This window comes from Phoxinus phoxinus, assembly GCF_949152265.1.
Source record: "Phoxinus phoxinus genome assembly, chromosome: 16".
Taxonomy (NCBI): Eukaryota; Metazoa; Chordata; class Actinopteri; order Cypriniformes; family Leuciscidae; genus Phoxinus; species Phoxinus phoxinus.
This window is the reverse complement of record NC_136891.1, coordinates 5,444,635-5,470,700: the sequence shown is the minus strand read 5'-3', so window position 1 is coordinate 5,470,700 and position 26,066 is coordinate 5,444,635. Positions and strand designations below refer to the sequence as shown.

The following is a 26,066-nucleotide window of genomic DNA, read 5'->3' as shown; positions in this document are numbered from 1 at the left end:
ACTGCTCAGAATCGGCGTCAGCTTCCCTAACAGCAGGAGGGCAGGGGGGATTTCTCGTCTCCACTCTCTCTCACACGCCATGAAAGGTTAAAAAGGCCCGAGACAAGTTCATAAAAAAATTAGAAGACCTATAAGATTAAAAGAAGAGAAGAGAGGCGGCTTGAAGATCGCCTGAAGCGAGTTCGCCCCGCAGACCTACATCAAGAAGACTCAATCTTTCAGGGGGAAATTAGACCCGGACTAAAAAGAGTCCAGGGAAGGCCTCTGCCTCACTCCTTCACGAGTGTCATGAATTGATTCAAAGACAACAGCATGTTCCAGACTCACTTCATTTAGACCCTGGATGAAAAAGGATACATGCCGATGAACGGCAACCTCAGTCTTGTTTTCCCCAGGCGGCTGATTACGGTTTGATGGAACGGCAGCCGCAAAAACAAGGACGGACTGCGGCTCTGCTCACTCGTGTACGAACTGAATGGGTTTAAATTACCCAAGCATCATATGGGTGATGTTTGCATTTAAGAAGTTGTATGGGCACAAATGAGTAATCATGGGAGCCACTACTTCCTGTGAATACATGTCATGACAGGAAGTAGTAACCCTACTGATATATGTTCAGTGCACAACGATACTGTAAGCCAAAAAAAAAAGCGAACTGCATTAATGCAGTAAGTATGTAAAAAGTATTGCTCATTGTCAATTCATTGTTCGTTGCTCATTGTTAGTTTACTAGTTAGTTGTGTAAACTAGTGTATACAAGTTTATTGGAAAGTGTTACCAATATTTGTATAATGGATTAACAGTTTACACTTAAGTTGCCACTTAAAACAGTAAAATAAAATATTAAATTACATATATATATATAAAATAAGATAAAAAAAATTAAATTAAATAATTGTGCATTTTTGCTTACAATTATAAATAATATATTATTATATTTATAATATATAATATAATTATTATAATTGTTGTTTTATTTACAAGAAAATACTGTTTTAGCTACAAATAAACAATACACTTGCCTTATAAAAAGTTTTATACTTATCTTATACTATACTTAACAAGAAACATGACAAGAATCTACAATTGAAGCACAGTCATTATGAGGGGATAAGCGAGTTAGCTAAATCATCTCATATTATCAATCTCTCTCAAACTATGGAAAAAAGGTTGGTGGCAATGTAAAGAGTATTCACTGACATTAATGTACCTGAACCGCGAGAATATAATGCTGAACGGTTTTACTGTCAGCCCCGTCCGGCCCTCATGATAACAGCGGAGTTTGATCGCATCAGGCTCATAAACATCTATCATTACAAACCATTACTTCTTACAGAGCAGACTTATTGGTTTCCATCATTTTGGTCAAATCAACTCTCTACTAACCTTTTCAGCTGATGGAATCATTGCCAAATATTAACCAATAAGATATATGTTTCCATCCAATCAAATTCCAATACCTACATTTCACTTAGAAAGACAACAAAGACTCTTCTACTCAAGTAACTCAACCATATTACTCCCAGTCTTTGGCTCATTTTGACCAATTTGTTAAGAATCACTCTGACCGAATCACTGAATCAGTAAGTTGTTAACTTGAGACTCACGACTCACTCTGACCGAATCACTGAATCAGTAACTTGTTAACTTGAGACTCACGACTCATTCAGATCAAATCACTGAATCAGTAAGTTGTTAACTTGAGACTCACGACTCACTCAGATCGAATCACTGAATCAGTAAGTTGTTAACTTGAGACTCACGGCTCACTCAGATCGAATCACTGAATCAGTAAGTTGTTAACTTGAGACTCACTCGGATCGAATCACTGAATCAGTGACCTGCTACTTGCTGGATCAGTTCAATTCACAAATGAATCATTCAATGTGTTTAGTGAACCAGTTGCAACTGATTCATTGATAAGAACTGTCTCAAATGAATGATTCGTTCATGAACATAATTTGTTTTTATTATTTTATCTGCCTCTGAATGAACTTTTCAGCTGAAATAGCTAAAGAAAAAGTATTAGTCAATAACATATTAACATTTTTCCATCCAATTAAATCCTGATACATAAAATCAAAAGTATTGGTCTAATGTATTATGCTTTAAAAAGCACTGGATTATATCAGACTAATGTCTCACATTTAGCAATCCTCAGCACAACAGAATTGAACGACAAAAGTTGCTGCATATACAGCATTATTTGACAGATTTCAAATCTGTTCCTCCCTCCGATTGAATCAATAATGAACTCTAACGTGTTTGGCTGGAATGGGAAAAGCTCCTCTCGGAGTCTATGCTCTCCCTCGATCGATAGTTATGTCCCCAAAGAGTGTAAGATCTCAGACTCGAGTATCGCACACACGTGGCTTCACACATCGGTTTGATCTCGCAATGAGGGTACCGCGTGTTTCTATTAACCCGCCGTGTCCTGATCTTATCCCACACCTAGCCTGATGGGTATAATCACCTTTTGGAGTGATTAGCAGTGGAGCTCATAGACTCTGAACACATTGCAGTCTCCTCGCTTCCCTCCAGGTAATCCTCCTGCCTCAGAGACACGAACAAACTGAGACGGATCATTGTGAAATATGAGTCATTACTCAGAGAAAATAATCAGAGCCACTTTCATCCAACCAGATATGCTTCCTGCGTGATGTAGCATGAAACATTACCTGTACAAATGATGAAAACTCATTATGTGACACAAATGTGGCAGGTTTCACACACAAAGCTATCATATGGCTTCCAAAGTAGGCTTCATGAATTGGTTGGTTGGTTTTGGGAGGGTCTAATTGTGATTTTTCTAATAATAATCAATTGCAAAAATGAAATACAAAAAAAAAAACTCAAAGTTTGCTATGTTTGTTTGTAGGGCTGCATAATTTGGCCAAAAACTTAGCAATTATGTACTGTATATAAAAAAATTAAATAATGTGAAAACGGTGAAATTGTTTAATATTTGAGTATTTATGTTTCACATTTTTATATGTAATTATAGTAGCATTGCAGTTAACATAATACCATTAATGTTAATAATAATAGTAGTAGTACAGTTATATATAAAAATATGAATATAAAATTGTGAAAGTAGTGAAATTGTTTAACATAATTTTTGTTATATTTCATACATTATAATAGTATTATTAATACTATTCAACTATAAAACTAACTTATTATTGTTATTATTAGTAGTAATATCAGTAGCAGTAATACAATTAAAATTATAATATTAATAATGTTAATACTTATAGTAGTAGTATAGTTTACAGATGATGATGATGATAAATATGAATATAAAATAATGTGAAAGCAGTGAAATTGTTTAATATTTTAATAATTACTTTTTCATATTTTATATGTAATAATAATAACAATACAAAATAATAACAATAGTATTTTATAATAATACATATTAGTAGTTGTTGTATTAATAGTACTATTACAATTACAATTCTAAAATTAATAATAATGGTAATAATAGAAGTAGTAGTAGTAGTAGTAGTAGTAGTTGTCACATTGTTAATGTGTTTTCTGTTGTGTCCATGGACTTTTAGGTTGTTTTTTCTCATTCAGTGTTTTTCTTCCTCTCTGTCGTCATTTTCATTAGTTCATTTTCATCACCTGTCTAGTTAATCAGTTAATCACCCTTCATTGTCTTCACCTGTCGTCACTCGTTGTCATCTGTGTATTTAAGTTCCTGTCTTTCACCCTTCAGTTGTCGGTCAATGTTTGTATTTGTTATTGTGTATGGAGAGTGTTACCCTTGCCTGTACCAGTTTTGTTTAAGTTTTATTATAGTAAAAGTTTGAATTGGAACTTTGGGCCTCTGCCTGCCTTCATCCGCACCATACCCGTGACAGATTGACCGACCCCCCTAATATGGACGAATGGGTAAAAAATTTCGTCCTGGCCAAGGAGAGCCAAGATCTCCCAGCCTTTGCCCATGGAGGGTCGTTTGAGGGAACCCGTCTGGCCAGATTTCGCGGGACCCGTGGAGGCCGCAGTAGAGGCGGTGGTCGAGATGGACCCCGACACCATTCTCCGCTTTGGTCCCTCTTCGACCCTGGACGGTTGACGTCCAGCTCCAAGCCGCCTGCACCGCTGGTCCCGTCCAGCCCAGAGCTTCCTGCGCCAGAGCCCGCTGATCCTGCGCCAGAGCCCGCTGATCCTGCGCCAGAGCCCGCTGATCCTGCGCCAGAGCCCGCTGATCCTGCGCCAGAGCCCGCTGATCCTGCGCCAGAGCCCGCTGATCCTGCGCCAGAGGCCGCTGATCCTGCGCCAGAGCCCTCATCACTGCCCAGCACAGAGCCCTCATCGCTGCCCAGCACAGAGCCCTCATCGCTGCCCAGCACAGAGCCCTCATCGCTGCCCAGCACAGAGCCCTCATCGCTGCCCAGCACAGAGCCCTCATCGCTGCCCAGCACAGAGCCCTCATCGCTGCCCAGCACAGAGCCCTCATCGCTGCCCAGCACAGAGCCCTCATCGCTGCCCAGCACAGAGCCCTCATCGCTGCCCAGCACAGAGCCCTCATCGCTGCCCAGCACAGAGCCCTCATCGCTGCCCAGCACAGAGCCCTCATCGCTGCCCAGCACAGAGCCCTCATCGCTGCCCAGCACAGAGCCCTCATCGCTGCCCAGCACAGAGCCCTCATCGCTGCCCAGCACAGAGCCCTCATCGCTGCCCAGCACAGAGCCCTCATCGCTGCCCAGCACAGAGCCCTCATCGCTGCCCAGCACAGAGCCCTCATCGCTGCCCAGCACAGAGCCCTCATCGCTGCCCAGCACAGAGCCCTCATCGCTGCCCAGCACAGAGCCCTCATCGCTGCCCAGCACAGAGCCCTCATCGCTGCCCAGCACAGAGCCCTCATCGCTGCCCAGCACAGAGCCCTCATCGCTGCCCAGCACAGAGCCCTCATCGCTGCCCAGCACAGAGCCCTCATCGCTGCCCAGCACAGAGCCCTCATCGCTGCCCAGCACAGAGCCCTCATCGCTGCCCAGCACAGAGCCCTCATCGCTGCCCAGCACAGAGCCCTCATCGCTGCCCAGCACAGAGCCCTCATCGCTGCCCAGCACAGAGCCCTCATCGCTGCCCAGCACAGAGCTTCCTGCACCGCTGGTCCCGTCCAGCCCAGAGCTTCCTGCACCGCTGGTCCCGTCCAGCCCAGAGCTTCCTGCACCGCTGGTCCCGTCCAGCCCTGAGCTTCCTGCACCGCTGGTTCCGTCCAGTCCAGAGCTTCCTGTACCGCTGGTCCCGTCCAGCCCAGAGCTTCCTGCACCGCTGGTCCCGTCCAGCCCAGAGCTTCCTGTACCGCTGGTCCCGTCCAGCCCAGAGCTTCCTGCACCGCTGGTCCCGTCCAGCCCAGAGCTTCCTGCACCGCTGGTCCCGTCCAGCCCCGAGCTTCCTGCACCGCTGGTCCCGTCCAGCCCAGAGCCTTCGCCGCTGGTCCCGTCCAGCCCAGAGCCTTCGCCGCTGGTCCCGTCCAGCCCAGAGCCTTCGCCGCTGGTCCCGTCCAGCCCAGAGCCTTCGCCGCTGGTCCCGTCCAGCCCAGAGCCTTCGCCATGGCCGCCCGAAGGGTCCTCACCGCCATGGCCGCCCGAAGGGTCCTCACCGCCATGGCCGCCCGAAGGGTCCTCACCGCCATGGCCGCCCGAAGGGTCCTCACCGCCATGGCCGCCCGAAGGGTCCTCACCGCCGTGGCCGCCCGAAGGGTCCTCACCGCCGTGGCCGCCCGAAGGGTCCTCACCGCCGTGGCCGCCCGAAGGGTCCTCACCACCGTGGCCGCCCGAAGGGTCCTCACCGCCATGGCCGCCCGAAGGGTCCTCACCACCGTGGCCGCCCGAGGGGTCGTCTCCGCCGTGGCCACTCGAAGGGTCCTCACCACCATGGACGCCTGAGGGTCCGACTGCTCCGCCATGGCCACGCCCTCATCCTGCTCCGCCCTGGCCACCTGCACGTCCTGCTCCGCCCTGGAGGCTTCCTGCTCCAGATCGGCCACCTGTCCATCAGCCTCCAGGGCGCCCACCCTCCCACCCCTTTGGATGTTTTACGGCGCGAGGACGCGCCTGGGGGGAGGGGGGGGTTCTGTCACATTGTTAATGTGTTTTCTGTTGTGTCCATGGACTTTTAGGTTGTTTTTTCTCATTCAGTGTTTTTCTTCCTCTCTGTCGTCATTTTCATTAGTTCATTTTCATCACCTGTCTAGTTAATCAGTTAATCACCCTTCATTGTCTTCACCTGTCGTCACTCGTTGTCATCTGTGTATTTAAGTTCCTGTCTTTCACCCTTCAGTTGTCGGTCAATGTTTGTATTTGTTATTGTGTATGGAGAGTGTTACCCTTGCCTGTACCAGTTTTGTTTAAGTTTTATTATAGTAAAAGTTTGAATTGGAACTTTGGGCCTCTGCCTGCCTTCATCCGCACCATACCCGTGACAGTAGTAGTAGTAGTATACAACAGCAATTATTGTTGTTGATGCTGCTGTTATTATTAATAGTAGTGTTAATATTAATACTAAAAATGTTGAAATATTAAATGATTTTGCAGCAAAATAAAAAAACAAAGTAAGAAAACTATAATAATAATAATAATAGTTTTACTGTACAGTACAACTGAATTTATTTATTTTCAACTGTAAAACCATCAAGCCAATGGTCAGTATAACCTGCAATATGTATTATTTTAAAAATTATAATAAATAAAAAATAAAAAATATACAGCCAATCACAAGCAAGATTTGTTATCCGTGAGCAATATTGATTAAACTGAGTCTCGTTGTGAAAACGCTTGGTTCTGCTAAACTGTAAGCCAGGAAGTCATGTGTTTAATTGAACCAATAGATGAAGAGGTGTTATGACACATAAACGGTATAAAAAGATTACCCTATTTTGGTTCCACTAGGAATGACAGCGTCGCTGCAAAGCATTGATTGGTGAACTCAACTGGCATTGTCAGAAAGAAAACAAACTACCCAGTGTGTACACACACATGCATATGAATGAAGCAGCCACCCTCGCAAAAAATTCTTTGTCAATCTCAGTTTACGAGGCTGGCATCGGCTGCAAGCCACCAGAGGAGGAGGCGAAAGACACAGTCGACAAAATTTCGATGTACAATCTGTTCGCCGGGAGGCGGAATCATGAAGAGAAATTTGCCTCTCAAATCCTGCCTCTGAGCGCACATGTCAATGCCATCCGAGCTGATTGCTTGGCTTTCACATTTGAATAGAATGAAGTGCTATGAAAACGGAGCGTGCTTGGCGCAGATGGTGCTTGGAAGCTGAAAGAGCCCCTGAAAAAAAAAAAAAAAAAAAATGGAATAGCAGATAAGAATAGACAACTAAAAAAAAAAGCGCTCTTACAAAGTATTTAAGAGGTGTGGGTTTGCAAAAGAGCCCTTGTCTGTCGCAGATACTGAAAGATATCCACGAAGACAAGTTAACCTTCTTTACATGTTTGTCCGTGAGCAAATTATTGTGCTCCGGAGTGCCCTTAACCTCCGATGACACGAGGGACGTTTCGCCAGTGTGAACTTTGAATAGCCATTAACTGAAAGAAAAATCTGGATTGTCCCTGGAATCTACAGTACATGAAGGCCAAAAGACACAAAAGGCAGAATGAATGAGAATGAGAGATGAAAAACCTAGTTTTTTGTTTCATTTTTTTACTTAAAGGCTTTGCGGTTGGGAAAACTTCCCCTTCACATTTCTTAAAGATGAAGTGTATCATTTCTGCACTACTGGTATCAATAAATAGGTTTTAAAAAGGTTTCCCAAACCTCCCCTTGGTTCCCATTGAACCCCATTGGTTCAACAGACAGATAACCCCGCCCCCAAACTTCAGCCGTTGGTTACATGTAACTCAAAGTTCTGCATATTTAGCAAGTAAAAACATTTTATAAAGACGCACTTCACCTTTAAGACCGATGCGTGGTTTGTAAATGTGAATTTATCTGTCCGTCCTTCATTTTAATACACCTCAGAACAGCACAAGTCTCATGTGCCGAAGAGATTGAGGGTCTTTCGGCGCCCGTGTCGGAATGCAGATCTGCAGGAAGCCTTGTCCTCGTGATGGCTTCCACATCTGTCTGGCCACGGCCACGGAGATGTGTAGCGCCTGTCGAACCCCAGCGGGAGGGTTTTACAGCCCCCCGGTTCACCTCATGGCCCATTAACGGAGGAAAGCCAGAAATGCAGGCGTGTGTATTCCTGGTCCAAACATTCCTCCACCTCCACTGCTGTGTGCAGAACCTCACCGCTCAGCCGGCACTCGCATATCTGGGAAAAACCACTGAGTAGAGCCATAAATAAGCAGCAAGGACTTATGAGAGAAGCTGAAACAGGCCTGTTTGCATTTACAAACGTTTGAGGCCAATAAGATTGAACTTTTTAAAGAGAGTAATACTTTCATTCAGAAATCGAGCTGTAAACGATTAATCGCGATTAATCGAATCCAAAATAAAAGTTTCTGTTTACATAATATATGTGTGTGTATTGTGTATAATTATTTTGTATATATAAATACACACACATGCATGTATATATTTGAGAAATATTTACATTTATATACTGCATATATATGTTTATATGATTTATATTATATATAAATAGAACTAAGAAAAATGTTATTTATATATAAAATAGTTCTATTTATATATAATATAAATCATATAAACATATATATGCAGTATATAAATGCATGTGTGTGTATTTATATATACAAAATAATTATACACAATACACACACATATATTATGTAAACACAAACTTGTATTTTGGATTTGATTAATCGCGATTAATCGTTTACAGCCCTATTCAGAAAGTATGCATTATGTTACAAAAGATTTCCATTTCAAATAAATGCTGTTCTATTGAACATTCTATTCGGCAAAGAATCCTGAAAAAAAACTAAAATACGGTTTCCACAAAAAAAAAAAAAAAAATTTTTCAATAATCAGAAATGTTCCTTGAGCAGCAAATCCTCATATTAGAATGATTTCTGAAGGATCATGTGACACTGAAGACTGGAGTAATGATGCTGACAATTCATCCTTGCATCACAGGAATAAATTACATTTTTAAATATATTCCAATAGAAAACTTTTTTTTTATTATTGTAATAATATTTCACAATATTACTGTTTTACTTTATTTTCTAATCAGATAAATGTAGATTTGGTGAGCATAAGAGACTTAATTTTACTAATCTTACTGTGGGATAAATAAATAAGTTACATTTTATTATTGCAATAAAAATGTGTGGGGCAGTAAAAAAATTACTATACAATGAATATAAAATATATAGTAAATCAATAAAACAAACATGCATTACCTATTTGAACTTCCATGTATTATAAAATTATCTCATACAAAAAACATCTCATTTCTTTATTTGTCCCCTCCAAAAAGGCTATTCAGTTGGAAGATGATGATATACTGATTAATTAATTGAATTAATCATACTTCAAATTTACAATTTAAAGTCATTGTGGCAGACGAGGAAAGCACTTGACAAAAAAATGGCTTGAGAAGTCAATATATTAAACATACGTAAGTCTATCACTAACATAAAAACACATGAAGTGCTACTTCAAGCTTGATTTCCTCTTATGATGAGAAAGAAAATTAAGCATAGTTCAGGGGGTATGATTAATTGCGTTGATTGTGTCAAATCTATCACTTTTTTTCAATTACTTACACTTGTGTTATAGTCATATCATTACGCGTTCGCCCTAAAACTGACTGTTTATGTTGTCGTGAGCACATGAGGATGAACAGATGAAGCCGATCTCTTCCAAATCCTGCCGCAGTGACCGCAACTCTGACCCACTTCAGCTCCAGCCAGATCTGGCATTGCCAGCGGCAATTAAGAAAAATGACAACCATCACATCCTCTTCTGCTGACAGAAATATCCAAGACTTGTCCCCAATAGGGAGACATATTGATTTGAACAACTGAAATAAAACAAAGCGCTTTTCAAAATGGGTACAGGGGGAAATAAAGTGAAAAGAAAAATCCATAAGGGTCAAGAAGATATGAAGGATATAAGGACACAAAGGATTCCTATATCTCAGTGCAGGATTCAATACCAGTTAGGCTTTATCAACAGCATGTTGATTCTCACAGAAAATATATTTTTTCCCTCTTTTTTTTTTTTTAATTGCAGTTACACTCTTACAATAAAAGAAAACTGGGATAGCATAGGGTTTAAAATTCAGAATGTGAAGCTTGTATTTATGTATCAAATATAACATTACACAGAAGATTAATAAGCAATTCCATCATACTAGTCTCACTACTTAATTTTTACTATACAGTTATACATTGTGTTGTCCTGTCTACGTCCATTGAAAATGTAGTACTGTAAACTGGATGGATGGATATGTGTATGTATATATATATATATATATATATATATATATATATATGGGGCTCTGATTTGATAGATATTTACCCATCAAAACAGAAGGTGTTATTCCTATCCTCTCCCCACAAGCTTATTTCACTTTTACTGTAGTATATTTCCATGGAGGGAAGTGTCGTGCAGGTCGAGGCAGAAGGTCAACCATAGTGCAAACTTCTTGAGTTTGTGGGCCTGACTTGAGAGCTGTTATAAGTGGCCCTGTGCCGCATTCAGGCTAAGCTGTTAACTTGCCAGAAATTCGGATCATTCCTGTTTGATTGTTCTCACTTGCCAGCCCTGGGATTCAAACCACGGGTATGTTTGGAATGACATACTACCATCGCATTAGAACTATTTTTGCCGCACACATTACAGTATGTCTGCCTAATATAGTATTAGCATTTTCTGCATGCATAAAATAGCAGTGTGACCTTCTACATTTGCCAAAATGTGCATTACAGACCAGAGCGAATACCACGGTATATTTCACACTGCAATCATGGATGTGTAAATAAAAAAAAAAAGTAAAAAAAAAAAAAGTATTTCACTAGTTTGGACTTTTTTTGGGTTTAAAAGCAGCTAAATAGAGTGCAACAGAACGAGACAGACTGAGATTATGAAATCTTTAAAGGTGAATTAGGTAGTTTCTGCGACACTAGTGGCACCTGACCGTGAGCGTCTCGCTTATAATAAACCCAGGCAGCATATCTGCCCTGACCACCGTTTTGACATGACGTTCCACAACTATTTGAGGCTGTTCACAGCAGCTAAACACCCTCAGGCTCCGCCTGCTACAGTAGCCACGCCCCCAACTCACTAAAAAGAAACTAAAATAAATAAATACAAATTAAAATAAAAAAAGATTTTCTATACAATACGTATTTTTCTAAAAGAAAATAGTATACAAAAAGAAAAATTTATATATTTATTTAAAATATATATATTTGTATTTTAAATAATTAAAAAAAATTATTTTATTTTTATTTTTAAATCAATCAAAAAATCTAAAACTCAACATCACTAATTGACTAGTTGGTTTCTGGATGATAATTTGGCAATCACAATCATCATGACCCCCAAGAAATGTGATATGATATTATAAAATTATATTTAACACCTCCTTGATTCATTATTTGATTGGACGGCCAAACGTTTAAAGATTAAAGGTGAACTACGTAACTTTTTTGTTTTCAAAATGTACAAATTTGATATAATGAGCGAGTGTCCTATCATGAATAACTACGGTACACATACATTAAGTGTTTATATTCAGACAATTTTAGACCAGTCGTATCCCAGTAAAAAACCTTTAAAATGCAACCGATATGCATTTCCAAGGTAACAACTAACGTTTCGTTCACATAAAATTAGCATGCAATACAAAGTTTGCAGTACACTTCCATTCTGAAAATAGCATACTATTCTGTCTGTTTGCTATCTATCCACACACACATACACACACACACACACACACACACACACGCACACACACACACACGCACACACGCACACACACACACACGCACACACACACACACACACGCACACACACACACACCCTCTAGACTGCATTATCGGTGAGCGTTCACCCTACCTGCTCCTTTTCTACATTTCCTATTCAGTCTGTTACATTGACTGATGGCTGGTGCATGTGTATTACAGACCTGAGGAGAGACAAGGCGATTGACATCAACACTGAGCCAATAAAAACACAGAATCAGGTTAAGGGAAATCTCATAAACTCTGTGCCTCGGCTGAAGGTCAACAATGGTGTATCTTAAGGAGATGGAGCTTGATTGTCTGAAAACGGGGGTTGTTTGGGAGCTCAATGCCGCATGTGTCGTCGTCTTCATACCAGACTCCATCATGCTGTACTCAAAGGGCAGATTTTTATAAAAGCGCAGCAATTCCTCTAATGGCTTTTATGGGAAGGCAGACGGGGCGGGTCTGAAGATCTACCGAGGCCCACATCTTTAGATTGAATAAGGTCAAGCTTAAAACACCCCAGAGGAAAAGAGCGATGATACATACACTTTGACGTGTGACATCTGTGCAACTGATCTTATGGTATTATGTGATCTAGATGCCAGGAGATATGTGAAGATGAAGGTGCTTTTGAACTATGCTATGCAGTGTCCGGAATTATAAATGTTTTATTATTGTTATTTTTGAGACATAAAAGTTTCTAACCAGTCATTAGACTGTATTTTCTATTATTTACAGTCCCTGTCAAAAGTTTTTTTTAAATATATAATTTTTGGAAGAGTTTCACCCAGATGCATTTACTTCATCACAATTGCTCTCTATTTAACTGAATTTGTTTTTATTAAAAATGTATTCCTGTGATGTCAAAGCTGAATTTTCAGCATCATTACTGCAGTCTTCAGTGTCACATCACGATCCTTCAGAAATCATTCTAATATGAGGATTTGCTGCTCAAAAAACATTTCTTATTATTATCAATGCTTAAAACAGTTGTGCTGCTTAAAGGAACCGTATGTAAGATTGTGGCCAAAACTGGTACTGCACTCACTTTCAAATTACCCCCTCCCTGACTCGAGGTTGCCAGATAGGCTGCAGGATCCAGCAGGAACGTCGGCTGCTACAAGGAGCTTCCAATGGCAAGACTAGAGCAGAGCTGGCAACCCGGATGCCAAAACACCACTGACTTTGTGATTGGTAGATAGGCGGAGGGTGGCGCTTCAGGCCAAAACACAACATGACAACATCAACATCAGTTGAGGGCTGCAACTTCACTTTTAAATGACAATATCCTGGCCGTACTACTGTTGTTGTCAGTGATATAAGTATTTGAAATGATTTCTTAATGTCTAGGGACATATCAGGGCCAATTTATGATTAATTGAAATACATTTCTTACATACGGTTCCATACTTTTGTAAAAAAAGAAAAAAAAAAGTATTTAAGTATTCTTTGATGAATGGAAAGTTCAACAGAGCAATAAAAAAATCTTAGGTATCATAGATGGTAAATATTCTTTTTTTACTAAAAAGGTAAAAGTTGTTAGAAAACATGCAAGTTGCAACAATTCAGGCCTTGTCCACACTAATAGGTTTTCATTTAAAAACGCATATTTTCTCTGCTTTGGCCTTCTGCCGTCACCGAGACGGCGTTTATGTCCAGCATTTATTTTTTTAAAACTTTCCCATGTGGATAAATTTGACTTCACTTTTCACTCTCTTTCTTGCAATTGGTGCTAAATACAGCCTGAAACCAGTCTCACTTCCTGCACCAACCTAAGTAGGTTTGTAACAAATTTGCACAATGCCCACCTATAGTCTTCATTGGCTGCCGTGAACGTCTACTTTGACCCTCAAGCGCTGTAGTTGTAGCTGAGACTGGAAGAGTTTGGTTTGTGCGTCGAGAAGACGCAGTTTTCTGCGCTGCGAAAGCAAATCCACTTTGCACGCACTTCGAAAGGACGAGGAATCAGGCTCGTATTCATACAGTAAAACTGATGCCATCGTTACATCATAAGTGCTGAGGAAACCTCTGGAGCTGAAATTCAGACGGTACTGTAAGCAGTCGGCCAATCACAACAGACTGGGCCATCTGACCAATCAGAGCAGAGTTAGCTCTCGGAAAGGAGGGGTTTACAGATTGAATCTTCATCAAACTATTTAAGACACTGTGAGAAGAGAGCGGATGCTGCAGTGCAACTGGGAGCCTTTAAAATATGGCCTCCATGTTGACTAAAAATGAGCATGAATTTCACACCTTTAAAGGAAGCAATATCCATAGACATGGCACAAGGTCAGATCTAGATTCTCAAACATCTCTCCACCTATAGAGCGCTCAGCATCTGTTCAGCACATGTAGCCGGTCTATAAATCTCGCTGGAATCCCTTTAATGGCACCGCAAAAACCCAGCTAATGGATGTCGTGCTGGGGTGAAAAACGCTAACAAGAACCATCAAAACAAACATGAAGGCTAACCTCTCACCCTTCTGTCATACCTTAAATGTCCTGGGGTTTTTCTGAGAAACCCTTCAGAGCGTCACACCGCATCCCATAAAACACTTCATCAGCACCACGTCCGAAACACGTCTGTTCTGGGATCATTTACAGCAGGAAACAGCAGCGAGGTCCACCGAAACACAAGCAAACGGGCTGGATCTGAATGTCCATCAAAATGCACATTTAGTATATAAAAGCACACTGTGATTCCAGCGAACGTGTCGGGAGCGCTACAGGAATGTAAGTCTCATTGGGAATGCTTTCCTAAGACTCATTACGGTCCGATCTTTCCAGAGTGTGTTCTGAAGGTGCTTCTGTGGCTCATTCATGATTTTTCACACCCAAGTCCTCGGTTACACTACAGGACAGGTAATACAACCCGTACCCTCCATGATAAATGCCATATTTTCTGTTCTATAATGAAAAATGAAGAGCCCCAAAATTATGAATCGGTGCACTTTGTACGGTAGGCTGCATTTCGCAATAGACCGCACAATAATTCAAGGATTTAGTGCATTTTTTTAAAAATGAATTAATGAAAATGCATTTTGGCGGCCCGACCAGCAATCATATGCATGACATTTTAATTTCTACTTTGCATATAGATAAAACGAACTAAAATCTAATTTGTAGGAATGCCAATGATATTAATCTTTATACGCATAATTGTATATTTGTATAGTAAAGGGCATCCGTTTCAATTTCTTTTCTTTTTTTCAGCAGTGAAAACTAACTACAATAATCATGCCATAAGCCCCATAGCAGTTAAAGAGTAGCACATCTGTTCTCCTGTATTCAAACATGACCTATTGTTATAAAATGTGTGTAAACTTACTAATATTAATAATTAATAATGTTTTATTATTCACAAAAAAAGCATGTATAAAATAATGTAAAATAAATATAATGATAAAAATACATTATTATTTCTATTAATACAAATCTGATTTAATAATAATAATAATTACCATTATAAAATTTCAGTAAAATTACTAATACTAATAAGTAGGGCTGTAAATGATTAATCGCGATTAATCGCATCCAAAATAAAAGTTTGTGTTTACATAATAAATGTGCGTGTACTGTGTATAATTATTTTGTATATATAAATACACACACGTGCATGTATATATTTAAGAATTTTTTTTATTTATATATAAAATATAAATTATATATACAGTATATACATGCAAATATTTCTTAAATATATACAAGCATGTGTGTGTATTTATATATATATATATATAATAATTATACACAGTACACGCACATTTATTATGTAAACACAAACTTTTATTTTGGATGTGATTAATCGTGATTAATCGTTTACAGCCCTACTAATAAGCATTATTTATTTAATTTTTTCACAAAATGTATAATTTTTTTAAATTAATATAATAATAATAATTATACATTATTATTACTATTATTACAAAATCCAAATAATTTTATAATAATTATAATAATTATCATTATTAAATAGAATAATGCATTTTTGTGAATTTTTATTTATTTTTGTGATTTTTATTTATTTATTTACAGTAGCCTACATATTACAAAAACAAAAATGAGTTTTACTCCATGTCTATTAGATTTAAAGATGATAGTAATAGAATTTTCTGGGGAAATGGACAGACGACTCATTGTACAAATGAGAGTACACACAAATTTGTCCAATCAAATGCTGCCTAGAATACGATTGGTCCCCTTGCCAGACCAGCAGCAGCCACATTCACGAGAGATACACGTGTTAAGATGAACATTTTACGACATTGTCTTTGCATTCAGAGTGAATGCAATGCAGAGTGAATAGTTAACTCGCGATTAATCGCACATTTTTATCTATTCTAAATGTCTCTTGATTTCTTTTTGTCCCATTATTTTCTCTTTTTAATGCTCTTATCAACATGGAAAAGTGGATCGACTTTGTGACTTTGACTTTGTTTTTTATTGAAATGCATTTGCATGCATTTTAACGATTAACTGTTAATGAACCAGCAAAGTTGAACGCAGGACACCTAAAAACAGCTTAACCCCCCCCCCCCACGCTGCGATAAACCAGTAAACGGCTTTAATCCAAAGTCAAGTCAACAGCTGACAGCCTTGAGTGGCAGTGTGTTGAACTTAAGCACAAATTCCAAATATTAGACTGTATTCTGACAGGTTAAATATAGCGTGTGTTTGAGTGACGGGACGAAAGAGGGCAAAAGCAAGACAGATTGACTGGCAGAGTAAGAGGGCACCAGGGCCTTCAGAGATGTTACCTGTCAATGGGTAGCCCCCCCAAAAAAAGAAGACGCACCGTCTGTCTCGCTCTCGCTGATGAGCCAAAGATTTGCCTCTTGTTTAGGCTGTTATGACAGGTTAGAAAGTTCTCAAGTTCTCCCTCACATAACGGTACGAGATTGAATTCATTCAGAAGATTTGAAGTGCCTGATTATGTTATTATTGAAATGTGAAAATGCCAAACGGCGGTCCACGTTTGGTTCAAATGTCATGATATGTCACAGCCGGTTGAAATGCCTCACTGTGAGCCACTTCAGTTAATAAGATTACATGCTGGCTGAATTAATGAACAACTGAGAGCATACAAACTGAGAAAATCCATTCTGAAGCACGTTTAAACACCCTGAAAACAAGCACTCGCCGTAACCCTTCCCCGCGGCTCTGGCTCAGGTTAGCCGTGTCGGGGCACAGATCCAGGGATACTGTGTTCCACAGGGGCCGCGATCTTTCGCTCGGTCATCCATAAAACAGGAGATGAAGTGGCCGGCTTAGCCGATCAATGACAGCGCAGGCGACACAGTCTCTGAAGTTGGTGAACGCTCTGACATTTGGAGAGGAAACGGGAACGTTCTCCTCGGAGCACCTCAGGGTCAAGCCATCCATCAGCGCTGTCCTTCCCCTTCAGTGTGTACTCTCAATCTGATCCCTTACACACCTGCTCATAAAAACAACATGAACTCAACGTGGACCGGTCTCATTTCTTAAAGCAACGGTTCACACAAAAAGAAACTATATTTGGTCATTATTTGCTCGTATTTATGCGTTTCAAACACAACAGTTGTAAAAAAAAATCTGTGGGACACAAAAAGTAGAATAACGGCATACGGGATTGGAAGAATATGAATGAATAATCCCAAAATGTTCATATATGTTCCTGATCTTATTGTGTCTGATTCATAGTTTACATTATTCCAAAGAGAAAAATATTAATATATTACTGGATTTTGTAAAAATAAATAAATAAAATAACACAATTGTATTAAATATATATATATTTCTACAATAATATTAAATTGTGTTACAATTAAAAAAAAAAAAAAAAAAAAAAAAAAAAAATATATATATATATATATATATATATATATATATATATATATACTGTATATTTAAATATAATAATTTTATTAAAACTAAATAAAATGTTCTTAAAATAAAAGTTATTTTTATAAATCAATAAATCAATATGAATGACAAATATCTTAAAAATATATATATACAAAATATTTGTATAACATTTTAAACATTTTTAAATACATTTTTGTAAAATATTATTTTATAGAAAATAACATTATATTGTATTGTATATTGTCTTTCATCAGAAAATAATTTGCTCTGCCTCTGAAACAATGTTTGACTGGCATCACCAAATTCTTCATTCATACTAAATATCAAAATTCTTCAATTCTGATTCATATTCCACAAACTCCCACACTTTTTATATGTTTAGTCATAAGTCACATTACAAAAATGAAATGAGTTGCAAAAATCTCTATAAAAATTTCTATAAAACAGAAAGAATGCATGAAATGAAGTCCAGGTCTTGATTTTATCCTTCTGAATTTCATTGGATCGTGAAAAATATGCTTTGATTTCATTAGTTAAAATAAAATTTGCCTTAGTTACATCAATCAACAAAGCTGTTTCAAAGGCTGAATGAGCCAAACTCATTGTTTTGATATGATAAAAAAAGAAAAATCTTTACAATAACATGATGCATTGATGACACTACAGTAATTCACAGCAAAATCTAAGAATGCAAATAAGCATAAAATAAATACATTTTATATAGTCTCTTAATCTTTGCCATGGACACACGCACTGAATCCCAGCAACATGCTACACCGTGTCACCATCTGCGCATAAATGCAACATTCCCTGTAAAGAGCTTGGCACTTGGACGCTTGCCTGGAATTCTCCGTGTATCCCTATGCGTTCAGATGGTGTTTATGCTAAAGCGCAGTCCCTAATGGGTCTTAACCCGTACGAGAGCGCTCCTGAGCGGCGGTCTGCACGCGCGGCTCCGTCTCACGCATTAGGCTCAATGGCTTGCGTGAGATGACATGTTGTGACCCCTGCTGTGTGCAGGTCCCCAGGGGGCGCCACCATGGCACACGGATAACCCCGGTCGCGCCGGAGATGTCTTAATCATGCCGAGAGTGGGTGGGTGTGTGGAGGTGTCAAAACAGCAGTTTTTAGAAATGCAAATGAATCCGATATGCGCAAATGAATAATTATGGGTTTGCACATCGCACAAGCCTCTCAGCATCTTAAAAGAGACGAGGGACGAGCTATTCCGTGATTATTATCAAACATTTTCACACTTCCTTTCAGCAGGCAACTTCACTTTGCACATAACGAAAGCCCAATCGCATGAAATCGCCCTCCCAAGTAATGGATTGAATTTTGCATGGAAATGACTTAAATGAGCCTCAAACTGCAAACCATTTCTGATATGAGTTTGAACACAAATTTACGAGAAATTAAAAGACTCTTAAGGCCTCAAATGATTTCGGTGGTGCAATTTTCTCAATGTTAGTTTAACATTTCACTTAGCGCAGGGACACTCCAATTATGCAGTTCGGGGAGCACTTTAAGAAAATGCAGGGTGACCGGCGGCCAGTGAGTGAAATGACCTGTTAAGAGTAATGATACTTGATTTTCATCTCAATGCAGCACAGAAACCAACAATCAAGACTATGCATCAGACCAGACTGGTTTTCATGACCCAATTCATCAAAACAAATACAACAGTCAAATGAAAAAGACTCTTTTCACTTTGCAGAACAAAATAGTCAATGTGACTTTAAAGACATGACACAAATGCTTCAATATGTCATATGTCATATGCATCCAGTTGAAATTTCAAGCTAACACACAAATACATGCTGCACATAAACAAATATATATATATATATATATAAAAGTTTGTGTTTATATAATGTGTGTGTCTGAATGAATACATATACCGGTATATATATATAAATATAAATGTATCTGTTCTGTCAAATGATATATCATAAATGATGAGTGTGTGTGTGTGTGTGTGTGTGTGTGTGTGTGTGTGTGTGTGTGTGTGTGTGTGTGTGTGTGTGTGTGTGTACACACAATTATTTTTAATTATTGCCCTCAACAAATTAAGTAGGTTGACTTCTCAACTGCTGCCTTCACATGCAACTATCTTATACTTCATATTTAAAAACATAAATTCATTATATAAATCAGCAGGAATAAAAAGATTATAATCGGTATTCGGTACATCTATATTAAACTGTACATTGGAGGGAAATTCAATTTTCGCAGTTTTGACGTTATCTCAGATCTTTGCTAAATGAAGTGCACAGTTTTTTTGAATATTCAGCAAATGTCATGTCACTTTGCAGCAATCAGTGGCTTAAAGGTGTAGTTTTGTTCATTCACCTTCAAAGCGGTGCGGTTTTCTTTTTTCCTTGGGGACACAAAAGAATACATTTCGCGTTGCTCTTTAATTTTCATACGATGAAAGTACATTGTGAGCAGGGGCTCCAAAGCTACTGGAAGCTAGAATTTTTGTGAATAGTGGCATAAATTTAATTATGTTCCTCTTATACAGCTTTCAGAAGATTTGCATTATAGCGTATGAAACTTTTTATGGTACCTTTAAGGTGCTTTTCTGTTATTTTTAGAGCTCAACATCACAGAAAAGCTATTTGTGTTCCACAGAAGCAGATAAATAATGAAACAATATTAATTTTAGGTGAACTATCCTTTTAAGACCTCAAACTACAAAAACACATGTTGATGAGGTTGTTACCGAATCTAAAATCCTAAGAAAAGGTTGCCACGGATTCCTACAGAGCAAATTCTAATTAAATTCTAATTCTAATAGGGATTATGACAAAATCTTGACCACCGGTGGGCAGGGCTTTATCTTCAAACACACGAGACACTGACCACAAACAAAAAAAGCTGTGCCGCTTCACTTGAGCCGGGTCAGAGCCGGTCACTGCGTACCAGTGATCAAAAAGCCTCCACATCCCATTAGCCAGACCTCGCAGTGGGGTAACCCAATTAAATCAATTCCATTTAATCAGAGCGGGACGCATGAGCTGAGGAGGTGTGGTTCTCCTGACAGTCTCGTAGCATGTAATCCCGCCGCTTAATCACCAGAGCGGTGTCCACGGACACACACTAATAGGAATGTGATGGAATTCCACTAATGATAATCGGGAAGTGTTGCAAATTGATCGACCTTTACGATCTGAACTTTGTAAAAGGTCTCGGATGGGTCGAGTAACTTGATTGGATTTGTGCTGTAACATTTGAAAAGTATACAAAAATGTCTATTTAGTGAGACTGTCATTTCTTGAAACAAATTAAATAAAAATTGCTTTGTGTAAAAAATATATTTTAAATGAAATTAGCGCTGGGCAGCGATTAATTGCGATTTATCGCTTCCAAAATAATATATGTGTGTGTACTGTGCATAATTATTTTGTTTATATAAATACACACACATGCATGATATTTATATGTATATAAAATATGTATACAGTATAATATAAATGATATATAAATATATATACACACTATATACATGCAAATATATCTTAAATATATACATGCATGTTATATGTATATATACAAAATAATTATACACAGTACACACACATTTATTATACAAACACAAACTTTAAATTTGGATGCGATTAATCGCGATTAATCGTTGCCCAGCACTAAATAAAATATATAGTTTTTTAAAAATAAATAAATACAATTGCATGCGCAAATCATAATTCATGTAAATTAACAGTTCCAATAATAAAAAAGAAAAAGAAAAAGTAATTGATACAAAAATTTAAATATTTGCCACATACACTTACCAAGAATTCAGGTAACACGAAAAACGTGTCATCATTCACACTTTCTTTGCCCTAAACCGCTCTGATTTCAGTGTAAATAGAAAAAAATAAACTAATGGTCCAGACAAGTTCTGTTAATACAAGAGGGAACAAAAATACACCACAGCTGTACACAGTCTGCAATAAATGAGCTAACTGATGTATCTTTCTGACAGGCACGAGGGTGTAAAGATATAAAATAGGATCTTTTGAGATATTGCGGTACCTTGGGTCTGTCCTGGATGATGATGCTCATCACAGACTAATGAGATCTTTGGAGAGTATACTCAGGTGCGCCTGCAAAGACAAAGAGAACCGGATCAGTAACCAGACAGAGAGAGAGAGAGAGACAGAGAGAGAGACACTGAGTATTGAGTATTGAAGACTGTGGCAATTAGTACCCACTGTAACTGCTGTAAGTCAGTGAGTTAATCTAAAAATTCTCAACTAAATATTCAAAACCACAATTTTATCTTAGTTGGATGAGTGAGTTTTTTATGGGGTTTTTTGTTGAAACACTGTTATATTCATCATGTTACACTGAAGACTAGAGTATTTGCAGCTGAAAATGCAGCTTTGCAATCACAGGAATAAATTACATTTTAAAATATATTAAAATAGAAAACAGTTACTTTAAATTGTAATAATAATATTTCACAATATTGCTGTTTTGTAATCAAATACATGCAGCCTTGGTGAGCAGAAGAGTTTGTCTTGTACTGTATTTCGCTGCAAAAAAAAACCCTCCTGGATTTAAGTAACTGTCCCAAAAAAATTGCATAGTAATTTTTGGTTGGTTGGCTCCTTTACTTGAACGTTCATGAGACTCAAATCTGTCATGATAGGCAGCACACAGGGATTTCTCTGGCAAAGGGGCTTTCAGTTCAATTCAATTCAATTTTATGTGTCTTGCACTTTTCAAAACACAGTTCATTCCAAAGCAGCTTATTATAAAGAAGAGTGCTGTAAAACCTCCATTGAGCAAGTTAAAGGCGACAGTAGGGAAAACACCACGAAGCTGTGTTTAGGCAGGATGAGTAAAAACCATAAGGAGGATTACTCATTTCATCCCAAGTAAAAAAAAAATCCTTTACATTTTCTCATAATAGACACTGCAGCATCACCTCTTTTCTCACAGTGTATGAAATGGTTCGATAAAGGATTCAGTCTCTCTAAACCCCTCCTTTCCGAGAGCTTACTCTGCTCTGATTGGTCAGATGGCTCAGTCTGTTGTGATTGGTCGACTGCTTAAAGCTTGTATCGGAATTGAAACGGCCATTACCATATCTGAATTTCAGCTTGTATACAAAAGAACATATAACGATGGTGTCAGTTTTACTGTATCAATACGAGTCTGATTCTTCATTCTTTTGAAGTGCATGCAAAGTGGATTTGCTTTCACAGCGCAGAAAACAGCGTCTTCTCGACATGTCGACACACAAACCAAACTCTTCCGGTCTCACACCGTGTCCTAACCAGACGCGCTGCGATAAGATTCCAGCGACAAGCAATTTGCCAGTCCACACCAGAAGCGACGCGGCTACGAGATGCGTTAAAATCAATCAAACCCCACAGCCAATCAGAGCAGCGTGTGGGTGGGCTCTCGCGGCAAATGCACAGCACCAGAACGTAATCTCGATGGCACTCGCAAGAAACGAGCTACAAAGGCTTTTACGGCTACAAAGCAGGGAGCACTAAAGGATATTCAAAGTCACATTACATGCTTGAAACATCAAATAAAGTACATAAACAGTAATTTACCCTTCTCAGGGAGCTTGATTGACAGGTGATCTGACCAATCATACTTCGCCATCCGCCATTTTGTCAGACAAAGCAGTCAGGAGAGTTAGTAGATAAACGTGGGAGTCTTTGCGAACGGTCAATTGCCACATTTATCCTGCACTTCGATCTTTGAAACTTTGCAGACCATTTACATTCACAACCCACACTACATGAAAGGTAATATCGCAAAAAGAACAAGCCACATATTTGCCAAACACTTGCGCTTGCATTCTAGCATGAAGTATATTTACGGCCTTTAAGACTTGATATAATCTTGCTATATTGTGTAATGAATGATACATGGCCTATATCAACAAAAGCATGATAAAAAAAATTAAAAAAAGGACTGTAGCACAAGAAAATTATGACCTAAAAAGTGAAACATCCAGCGCTAAAAGCAAACATGGACTTCATTGCCCTCCAAATAGGATATTACCAAAGAAACGCACTTCTAGGACTTCCAGGTAATGATAACCAGACGTCTTCTAATGGAGCAGACACGTCAAAATTTCAGGCATATAAATATCCTTCGCTTCTCAACCTCCATTTGAGAGTCACATGGTGCAATCGAATGACAAAGCCGTCGAGATGAAGTCATGACACAGTAAATCAAGTGAAAATCAAGTGAATTTCGAGCTTTTACAGGCACACAAAAGGAAAAGGAGCAAAATACTGATAGGGAGTAATAATCCTTTCTTTCCCCGATTATATAAACTTAATAGGATTCCGAATGCAATCACTGTCTAAACTAATGCTTTTAGAGACACAGAGGAGGATCTCATCAGATTGTGTCTGGACAGAATGATTCCCTCGTCTCCACTTTCCTATTCACTCCTCTCGCACATTTCCTGACCCCTTCGCCTCCGCCTGGGACGCCTGTATTTACAGACAATAAAGAGACGGACGAATGTTTACATCGTCATGGAATGAGAAATGTACTTCCATTATATCATTCAAGATCATTTACGTCCCCGTTGGCTCCTACTTGCGCAATTCTGATTTTTCTGTCTCGCTCCCGGCATTCATTTGCACTTTGTCAAGGAAACAGACATTTTATGTCAAGGCCCAGGGGAATTAAATTAATAAAGAAAATGCATGGTAGATTATCTTCAATTATGAATACTGCCAGAACAGGAGTATAAAAAATAGATATTCAAACCATCCTCTGCAGAGCAGAAACGACATTAATTTATTGGTATGTACACAGAGCCAAATGTGTGTGTGTTTAGACTTCAAATATAACATTTATTAGGCATATCATTCATTTCAGATCGAGGTAATGCTTATGCAATGCATGAAAATGTTGCTTTTAGTATTTATTTATTAGCTTTGAGGTAATATATGCCTAATGTTGTCCAAATGAACAGTATACACAATACACAAAGTCTTTCTCTTCCAAGAAAACTGGCCAAAAACAATGACTCATCTTGCACTCCAATAACCTGGTTGACACCAGACCCTTCTCAATTGTTACTGAGAGTGGGTCTGGGGAAGGTTTATTCACAGCCCATTTCCAAAGGGGCGTCACCAACGGACATCGATCAAATGCCTCTGGCCGCAATTGGATAGACCTAAAAACCAATCAGAGCGATTGTCATTGTGTAAAGCCCACCTCAACGTTTGTGATTGGTGCCTCGATTTGGAAAAATTGGAAATGGGCTTGAATGGGCTCTTGGCCAGACGGACTTGCAGAGCAAATCGCAAATTTGCCCGGAAGTTCGTCAGGGTTTCCCCAGGCCAGCACTCCAATAAAATTGTCTAACAAAATGGGTAACACTTTATTTTTAGGTGACGTATAGATACACGTTACTACATGTACTACTATAGTAATAACAGTAAATTATGCATAATTACAAACAACTAACCCCAAACCCTAACTCTAACTCTATAGTAAGTACATGTAGTTAATTCATATTACTCAACAGTACTTATTTGAGTCAGTACAATGTAACTATATCACCTTAACATAAAGCGTAAGCCCAAATGCACTCTATCTCTACACTCTTAAAAAGTAAAGTATTGCCATCTATGGTTCCATGAAGAACCTTTAACATCCATGGAACCTTTCCATTCCACAAAATGTTCTTTATATAGTGGAAAAAGTTTCTTTTGAGGATTAAAATGCTCTTCACATAAAGAAAAAATGGTTCTTTTAAGAATTGTTCACTAAAAGGTTCTTTGGGGAACCAAAAAGGTAAAATAAAATATAAATATCAGAGAGGAAAATTTTACTTCGCTTAAACAAAAATTTAAAACGTTGTCTTGGCAACTAACTGAAATAAATGCGTTTACAAAAAAATGACAAGCACATAACAAAATTACTAAAACTTAAAATAAAAGAAAAACTCAAAATAATAATGAATAGTATATAAATAATAATATTAATTACACTGCCACATACAGTTAACAGCTCAAATAAAATAAAACTGAAAATATAAAACAAAGCTACTTCAAGATAGTATGTAAATAATGACATGTTATTTTAGTCTTATTTACATACTATTTATTAATATTTTATACAACTAACAATAGTTCTGAATTTTTTTAACATGAAGCCTACATCTTACTAGTAAAACAAGCAGCAGAACAGTCCTGATATCTTTCTGTTTTAACAGGCAATATAGATACATCTAGAAAGAAAATCTGCGCTCGTAAAGCCAATTCACGAGTCCTCTGGTTGGTTAGTTACAATTCCGCACACACATTTCCTACAAAGTAATTTACAGTGTATTAATTGCAA

The 26,066-nt window shown here is 38.6% G+C and overlaps 1 protein-coding gene across 1 annotated transcript in view; it reads right to left on the bottom strand.

Annotated features, from left to right (window-relative positions):
• klhl29 (kelch like family member 29) overlaps positions 1 to 26,066 on the bottom strand; it is a 253,702-nt gene that overhangs the window by 209,136 nt on the left and 18,500 nt on the right. Inside the window, exon 3 of the mRNA XM_079584475.1 lies at positions 21,771 to 21,841. The gene's annotated coding sequence lies outside the window, so the exon portion shown is untranslated. The remainder of the gene's footprint in view (positions 1 to 21,770; positions 21,842 to 26,066) is intronic.